General features: G+C 50.3%; 1 protein-coding gene across 5 annotated transcripts in view; it reads left to right on the top strand.

Moving 5' to 3' along the window:
• LOC309644222 (uncharacterized protein) overlaps positions 1-9,059 on the top strand; it is a 175,712-nt gene that overhangs the window by 72,171 nt on the left and 94,482 nt on the right. The window contains exon 2 of one of the 5 annotated variants that reach the window (XR_014254298.1): positions 8,275-8,415. The exons of 3 other annotated variants lie outside the window; for them this stretch is intronic. The gene's annotated coding sequence lies outside the window, so the exon portion shown is untranslated. Of the gene's footprint in view, positions 1-8,274; positions 8,416-9,059 lie in introns of those variants that run through there. One more of the 5 variants, XR_014254299.1, reaches the window with a different exon arrangement.

The following is a 9,059-nucleotide window of genomic DNA, read 5'->3' as shown; positions in this document are numbered from 1 at the left end:
TCCATCCATACCTTCCCCACGTGGCCTGGGCTCCTCACAACATGGTGGCTGAGTTCCAAGGCCACGTGTCTAGAGAGGGAGAGGCAGATGGAAGCAATATTGCCTTTCATAGCCTAGCCTCATGAATCATACAGCGTCACTTTCACCACATTCTGTGTTGAGGTAGTCACAAAGGCCCACCCGATTTCAAAGGGAGGGGGAGTAGTCTCCAGCTCTTGGTGGGGCAGCAGTAAGGTTCTGGAAGAACATGTAGGACCAGAGATGTTGCTGTGGCCATTTTGGGAAACTACAGTCTGCCCTATTTCTGCAGGAGTCTGTCCTTGGCTACGGGCTATCCCAGGGCATACAAGCTCCCAGGTGCTTTCAGCTGGGAATAATAGTGACCAAAGGGCTGTCTTCTAAGGTAGTCACTGGTGTAGGCCCATGGAAGTTGGGGAGGTGGTGCACAGAAACGATCAAGGGGAGGTCTAGGAGCTCTGGGAAGCATATCAACAATGTCTGTTCCAGGAAAATAAAATACTGATAACTCAGAAGTCAGGGTGAATTATATTCCTATTCCTTGTCTCATGCAGTCACAGGCATCTCAGTTTTTCAGGAAACATTAAGTGACAAAAAAAAATGTGAAGCCAAGATCAGCTAGAGGCTCATTTATAACCAAGAGTTGGCCTGACCTGGCATGTCCATGTCTCAAATCCTTTTGGTCTCTGACCACTCAAGGGATGGACCAGTGGCCCTTCCTTAAATCACACTGTTATTCATCCATGACTTGTTTCGATCCAACGGAGACTGGAAATTAACCATTTTGCTTTTACACATGGTCCTGTATGCGTGCAAAATGAAGAAGCCCTTATCCACTGAACATGTTCTTAAATAAGGTTTTGATAATAGCTACCAAAATATATTTATGTTTGTTTGTTTTTTATTTTATTGAAGTATAGTTGTTTTACAATGTTGTGTTAGTGTCTGGTGTACAGCAAAGTGATTCAGTTTTATATACATGTACATATTCTTTTTCATATTCTTTTCCATTTTGATTTATTACAGAATATTGAATATAGTTCCCTGTGCTATACAGCAGGACCTTGTTTTATCTATTTTATACATAGTAATTTGTATTTGCTAATCTCAATCTCCTAATTTATCCCTGCCCCACCCCCTTTCCCATTTGGTAAACATAAGTTTGTTTTCTATGTCTGTCTGTTTCTTTTCATAAATAAGTTCTTTTGTGTCATATTTTAGATTCCACATACAAGTGATATCATATGGTATTTGTCTTTCTCTTTCTGACTTACTTCACTTGGTATGATAATCTCTAGGTCTATCCATGTTGCTGCAAATGGCATTATTTCAATCTTTTTTATGGCTGAGTAATATTCCATTGTGTATGTATACCACATCTTCTTTATCCATTCATCTGTCAATGGACGCTTAGGTTGTTTCCATGTCTTGGCTATTGTGAATAGTACTGCTGTGAACATAGGGGTGCATGTGTCTTTTCAAATTATAGTTTTGTCCGGATATATGCCCAGGAGTGGGATTGCTGGATCATATGGTAACTCTATTTTTAGTTTTTTTAGTGAACCTCCATACTGTTCTCCATAGTGGCTGCACCAATTTACATTCCCACCAACAGTGTAGGAGGGTTCCCTTTTCTCCACACCCTCTCTAACATTTGTTATTTGTGGACTTTTTGGTGATGGCCATTCTGACCAGAGTGAGGTGGTACCTCACTGTAGTTTTGATTTGCATTTCTCTAATGGTTAGCAACGTTGAGCATCTTTTCATTACCAAAATATGTTTAAAGATCTTTATCAGGCCGCTATGACTGTAGTGTTTGGGGTATGGTGAAGTAGCTTCTCTGAGAAAACAACAAGAAAGATCTTTGCTTTAAGGATGAGCAAACATGTTCATGGGAAGTGGGCATGAAATAGCTACAGGACATACTTGTCATCTGCTAATGCCAGGAAAACCGTTTAATGTATTTGTTAGGACTGTGTCACGGAGTAGCCTTTTCCTCTCTAAGATAAGAAGGGGTTTTTTTTGTGTTACATCAAACCTAGAAGTTTTTCTCTTACTGTCAAAACATCACAGGTGCTTAGACCACTCTCACCACCACAGTGTATCTCTGAGAACGCTCAGAGTAAAGGAGGAAGGTTCACTGAGGGTCCCAGGGGTCGCAGGGAAGCATGGGGCATGTGAGATCCCATTTCCAGACAGAGCAGACATCCTTTGCTCCGTAAAGCAGTCTCTGAAGGAGTCAGCCTGGCTCCAGTTCTGACATTGCGGGGAGAAGAGCCTGCCAAGCTACCTCCGTTGCCTCAAGGCAACTGACTAGACTGGTCTGAAGAGACACCAATTTTGGCAGGAACATTTAGGGATCGGCTGCACTTGCGCTGGGCAGTCCACCAGGCGAGCCATGCCCGCACTCCCTTCCAGAAGGACTGTAGCAGGGCGGTGGCACGCACATGACCTCATGTAAACATTCAGTCGTATCTCTAGAGACCATGAGTTCCCAGCTCTCTAAGGCCCCAGGCCTGCGGCTGTGACCTCCGAGGCTAGATTCTGTCTACTTTGCTCTTCTAAATCAAGACTCTCTCATCCTGATCCATCTTGGAGTCTTTAATGGAGGAAAGTTTTAATACACAAAGTGTCTTCACTCATCTAATCCCAGGCCTCTGTCTCCTTGGAAAAGTAAGGTGCTATCCCCAACCAGAAGAGAAAGCCATTATAAGATCTCAAAACACATGTCTGGGCAGCACTGAAGGAGAAGGATAATTACCAGCTCTGGGGAAATAAATACAGCAGGCTCTTCCCATGGATTCCAGGGTGGTGTTCTGCCCAGACCTACCTCTTTCCTCTTCCTCTTTGGTGGATGGCATGGGAATGAGCAGACCTGCTCTAGGCTTTGCTGCTGGGACTTTTCCTTCAGCAATGGGAAATGCCCCATATTTGGAGATTGGGGACTTAGAAACTAGCCCCAACTCACCCTTCACTAGCTGTGTACCTGGGGCAAATCCCTTAGCCTCTCTGAGCCTGCTTCCTGCCTAAGCCTGCCTTCCCTTCCTCACAGGGGTGAGGTGGAGGACAGATGAGATGTGTGGGAAAGAGCCTGGGGAGTTCCTGAACTCTCTGTCCTAATATCAACGGTCATAACTGGTACTGACTCAGCACAAGGTTCCCTGTTTCGGGACGTGGCACAAGATCTCTGCAGGACCTGGAAGACACAACTGAGTTGAGTGATCCCTCCTGACCACTGGGTTGCCCTAGAGACAGACATTGCAAGGCCTGACTCCCCCGATGCAACCTTTGAACCTCTCAAACATGCAGCTTCTCAGAGCAGGGCTGTGGAGGGGGACGGATGGTGGATACAGTGACAGGAATGGATTCCTCCTGTAACTGGCCACTGACACAGAATGCAGAAAGTTAGCTTGCAGAATTAATGAAGACCTCAGGGAAAAGCAAGAGTTGGGATGAAATGCCAGCCTCATGCTGAGTTGAGTGTGATCAGTGAACTGGAATCTGTGGCTGGTTTGAGCTGACCACAATCCCTCTTCAGCTGCCCAGAGCTTCCACCTACCATGACGAGCTCTCAGGAGAGGCTTGCTGTCAGTCACTTCATCTTTGATACAAATGGCAGCTGCTTGGCCCTTCTTCAGGTGTCTGCTCTCCTACTGCAGAGTGGGCGGTTTTGGCCCTGGGTTAAGGGCTATCAGCTCCTGACTAGCAGGTTGGAGAGGGTTTTTAGGGGCAGGAGATCTCCCTGGTGTCCCTGAAATTCCTTACTTTCTCTTTGGGTCAGGCTGACCTTGGAGAACCCTGAGATCTGGGCCATGAGATGTCTTGGGGATGATTTTCAACTTTCAAATGAAAGAAGCAGGTCTGGAGAGGATCTGCACTCTGATCCAAATGGGACGCTTGGGGCTCCTTTGACAACTCCAAGCGTCACCACTTGAAGCCCAGCTGTTTTGCTCAGCTGTCTGTAAAAACAGGCACTTTTATTAGAATGGAGCCTCCTCAAGGTCAAAGGCCTTTGAAGGAGGGATACCAGGAGTCCAGACATATCAGGGATGAGTCCAGGGATACCAGGAGAGCCCCGAGGGAGTGTGATTTCAGGAGCTGGGAAGGAAGCCTCCCCTCCTCACCACCCATTATTTAAAAAAAAAAAAAAAAAAAAAAAAGTTGTAATTTGATCCTTGGACTGCAGCTAAAATGCAAATTCCCCTGGGAGGGTCACAGTACTTTAGTCACTGGTAATTTACCTTCCCCTGCGAATGAGCTCTAGACCTACTCTTGGAAATCTTTATTGGAACAAAGCAGGTGGGCCCTGGAGGATACTGAAGGCCCGGAGCTAACAGTTATGGAGTGAGTGCCAGAAGCCAGGCACTGTTAGACACTAAGGTTGTTCTCTCTTGTTGGTCTCACAATAATTAGGCAGGATGGGTCTTATCCCCATTGTATAGATGAGGAAATTGAGGCCCAGCAAGCCATTTGTCTAAGGTCAGTCAGCCAGTAGCCGACACAGCTGGGACTGGAAACCAGATCAGTCTGGCCCCAAAGCTGTGAGGATCTCTCTGCCCCCCACTCCTTCCCCAGCTCAGAGGGGAAGGGTGGGGACCTAAACACCTTAATGCACAGCCCCAGGACTTCAAGGAATGACTATTCCAGGCCACCATGTGCTCTACATGGTGGTTAGTGCTCTGAGTCTAAAGGAAGAAATCCTAGAGCAGTGGTTCTCAAATCTGCAATGTGCATTAGGGAGCTTGTTGAAACACAGATGGCTGGGCCCCATCCCCAGAGTTCCTGACTCAGTAGGTCTGGAATGAAACATGACATCTTCAGCTAAAACAATTTCTGGGTGATGCTGGTCTGGGAACCACACCTTGCAAACCACTGACCTAGTGTGTGTCTCAGGGAGTTCCTCTCTGGCTGAGGGCAGGATGTGCACTTGTAAACAAGCAGAGAGCTTTATTAGATGGGGGTGAGGAGAGACTGCTGTAATAGAGACCCAACAATAAAGCCATGGCTTAAGGAACATAGAAGTTTCTCCCTTAGTGACAATCTGCAGTGGATATTGTAGGGTAGCACCCAGATCCCGCCTTTAAGACTGAGGTACCACCTCCCCAGTGCTGGGGGGCTGGGTGGGGAGTTGTTGAGGGCTCATAGCTGAGTCCATCTCTGAGAATTGCCCTTGGCGAAAGGAGCTGCCTCACCCAAGTCATGGCCCTTGCGCAGGCAGCCTGCATCCCAAAAAGGCTGGTAGATATGGAGAACGCAGGTCCCACCCCTTTGTCTCCATCTGGGACAACTCTGAAGGGCCATCCTAGATCCAGAGCTCCCCGATGGACCAGCTGAGGACCCTCGTCCAACTTCACTGCAATTCAGCTTCTGCTCTTGCACCTGGCTGGTGCCGTTCCTGAGTGGTTGTAGCCTAGTACACCTCCGGGACCGTCTGTTCCAAGTGAGCTGACCTAAGACACAGTCTGAAGAGAGCTTTCCTGGTTGGTGGGTGGCTTGGCCGTGCTCAGAGGCCCAGGTTCTCTTCATCTCATTTCTTTGCCATCCCTTCGGCTTTGCCCTTGGCTGAAGCCAGGCTGCAGGTTCCTCTGTGCTCCAGTTTGTGGAAATTGGAAAGAGAATGTAGAGGAGGCCCAGTCTGCCAATGACACTGGCAGGGATGTGGCACACATCACGCACACAAGTTTCTCCGACTCAGTCACGTGGCTGTGCACTCCCGCAGGGAGGCTGGCAAGCAGCGTGAGCTGGCCAGCCGCTCCAGGCTGTAGCTCCTACTCCGGAAGAAGAGGAAAAGAGGTGATGGTGGACGTCCAGGGGTCTCCATGGCAACCTCTGAATATGAATTTGCGTGGCCCCAACTCCATGTGCCACAAAGGTCTGCAGCTGGAATAGCAAACGTGAGCCGTTTACTGGGCACAGAGATCCATAAAGCACTGCCATTCACAAGGAGGAAAGCCCCTGTGGCTGCCTGAGATGCTGCTCACCACGGGTCAGCATAAAAAGCTACACTGTTGATTTTGCCCACTATCTACAATGCTGGTGTAACTCTAGGCATTTCTCTGAAAAAGTTTAGCCCGGTGTAAGTGAGATAAAGTGACCTGATAGAGATAACCTTCAATAGGCTCAATAAAAAGAAAATCATTCCCAAGCTTCACTTTGTCATTATTAGCCACAGATAACTTGTAAAATACCTTCCTTTTGATCATGACACACGTGATTGCCTGCTTTCACCTGTCCCCTCCTCATCCCAGGATGGGGAACACGGAGGACGGGCTGGACTGTGCTCAGATGAGGAACTGGTTTATTTATTTATTTTTTTTAAAAATTAATTAATTTATTTATTTTTGGCTGTGTTGGGTCTTCGCCTCTGTACGAGGGCCTTCTCCAGTTGCGGCAAGTGGGGACCGCTCTTCATCGCGGTGCGCGGGCCTCTCACCATCGCGGCCTCTCTTGTTGCGGAGCACGGGCTCCAGACGCGCGGGCTCAGTAGTTGTGGCTCACGGGCCTAGTTGCTCCGCGGCATGTGGGATCTTCCCAGACCAGGGCTCGAACCCGTAGCCCCTGCATTGGCAGGCAGATTCTCAACCACTGCACCACCAGGGAAGCCCCAGGAACTGGTTTATTGCACCTGGATGGGGCACGCTATCCTCAGTGGTCCCAAGAAGTCTTGTCAATAGGCCTGGAGCCCAGGGTGGCATCATGCTGACCCTGCCATTCTCCACACCCTCCCTTACCCAGCTTAGAGTCCCTGGTCCATCTTATCAAGCCTTTGTTGCAATTACCCTCAACTTCCTTGCCTCCCTCCCCCTCTGTTAAACCCCAGCTCCTCCCCGCTGTGCTGGAGAAGCTGAGAGCTGCTGTAGAAGAGCTTGTATCTGGGCTGCGTGGCCGCTTTCTCTTTATGACGCCAAACCTCGCGTGTGCACTGGACACCAGCCGGCCGTCGTCACACGGCTTCCTAGGGGAGCCCCGTCCTGCCTGCCCTCACACCCATGTTCCCACTCCACCTCATCCTTCCTGGAGAAAACAAACCATTAGGGGGAAACTCCTTCACTGACCTCTTCCCAGTCACTCCATTGCCCACCTTCCCCTCCCTCCTGTCACAACGGGAGACCCGTCCCTGTTCCTATCTGAGGCCAAACCTTAGATAGGAACTTCTTGGTCTGTAAATTCTACCCCCCAAACTCTGGCATTTCTATCTTCAGCCCTGCCTTCTCCCCGAGCTGCAGGGTCCATATCAAGCGTCCCCACTTGGTGTCCAGTGGGCAGACCAGGGGCTGAAGCGGGAGACACAAAGCCAGACTAGTCTGACCGCTGCTGGGGTCAGTCACAGAGGACGGTGCCCTCAGAGAAAGAAGACTCACCCTCACCCCAAGCCTGTTAGAGAAGACATTGCTGAGTTGGGAAGATCAGTGAGAGGAAAAAGCCTTGAGAGGTCGTTGCCACCAGGAGGGAGATTCCGACCTGACCCCTCCGGTGTCATTTGCCACAGGGTAGACTGTAGCCTGGAGAGGTTTGGCAAGGGCCTCCTCCAGCTCTGCTCCCAACAGGCTGTGCCAGCGGCTGCCCTGTGGCCTCTGAGATGACCCACCTCCCTGGGGGGATTTCAAGGCCGGCCTCTTCCTGGGCAGGTGAGGTGGGAGGCCAGGCTTGAGCCGTTGTCCTGCTCCCTCTCAGGGGGCGTCAGGGGGGATTTGCTGATAGCCTTTGTCCCGGTGCTGCTTCTGGAGAAGGGGACCAGAGCGGTGAGGAGGGAGGCCGCCCGCTGCCTGCCTGGGGGATCTGGGAGCTCTGGGTTCCCAGACTGTCCACAGAGGCACCTCATTAGGAAGCTGCCTGGCGCTGGGTGCGGGGACAGGCTGTTTGTTCACCCTTTTCACTGACCCATCCCCTCTCCAACTCCCCACTCTTTCCAAGCAGCCTGTTCCTTGGCCAGCGTCTAGGAGCCAATTTATTCAGGCCCTGAGGTTTGTTTTGTTAAGGATTTTAAAATGTATTAAGAAATGTGCAAAGAGCTTTGTCATCACTTTCCCCTTTCAAATTTATCTGAGCGACTGGATCAGGAAGTCCCTGCCTGCCTCTTGCCCTGGCAGGCCCCCAGGGGTAGCTGGGTGTCCCAGGGGCAGGAAATGGGGTCTTAGACCCCTTCAAGCCATTCCTCTGGCCACATATCCTGCCTGGGCTGTAATGATCTGAGCCAGCAGGAGGGGACGGGGGGACACTTCTCTCTGTTCTGTTTCTTCACTCCCTGTTTTACAGGGGCTGTTAAGTGTCCAGAAGGCAGAGCCCGGGACTTTGGGGCCCCCCTGGCACCCTGGGTGCACTACAGGACACAAGGTGGACTTGAGTCACGATGATCACTGAGAAGGGAAGGCGACGCCTCCGTCTACACCATCTCAGTGGGTCTGTTTTCCATCCCCCGCCTCCGACGTGCCTCTGACACAGGTGCAGGGCACGGGCCAGAGTTCACCAGGGCCTGTCCTGAGCACTCTCCTCCTGGCTGCGGACAGGATGTTTGACGTTGCTCTGAGCTGGGCTCAGGCACTGAAGAGAGAATGCTCATCTCAAGATGGGTTTACAGGTTATTATGGGTTCACTTGTGTCCCCCCAAAATGATATGTTGAAGGCCTAACCCCCAGTACCTCAGAACGTGACCTTATTTGGAAACAGGGTTGTTGCTGATGTGATGAGTTCAGATGAGGTCAGACTGGAGTAGGGTGGGCCCCTGATCCAATATGACCTGTGTCCTTATAAGAAGAGGACAGAGCCACTTGGGCAGAAGACCCTCATGTGACAATGGAGACAGAGACTGGAGTGATGCATCTGCAAGCCAAGGAATGCCGAGGGCTGCCCGCAAACCCCAGGAGCGAGAAGAAGAAGGAAGGATTCTCCCCGACAGGTTTCCGAGAGAGCAGGACCCAGTCAATACCTTGGTTTCAGACTTCTGGCCTCCACAGCTGTGAGACAGTGCATCTTGGTTGTTTTCTGCCACCCAGTTTGTGGTGCTTTGTTGCAGCAGCCCTAGGAAACAAAGACAGAGGTGA

Source organism: Balaenoptera physalus (genome assembly GCF_965194825.1).
Source record: "Balaenoptera physalus genome assembly, chromosome: 15".
NCBI classification, from domain to species: Eukaryota; Metazoa; Chordata; class Mammalia; order Artiodactyla; family Balaenopteridae; genus Balaenoptera; species Balaenoptera physalus.
Note: the sequence above shows the minus strand (reverse complement) of the source record. Positions and strands in the feature narration are given on the sequence as shown.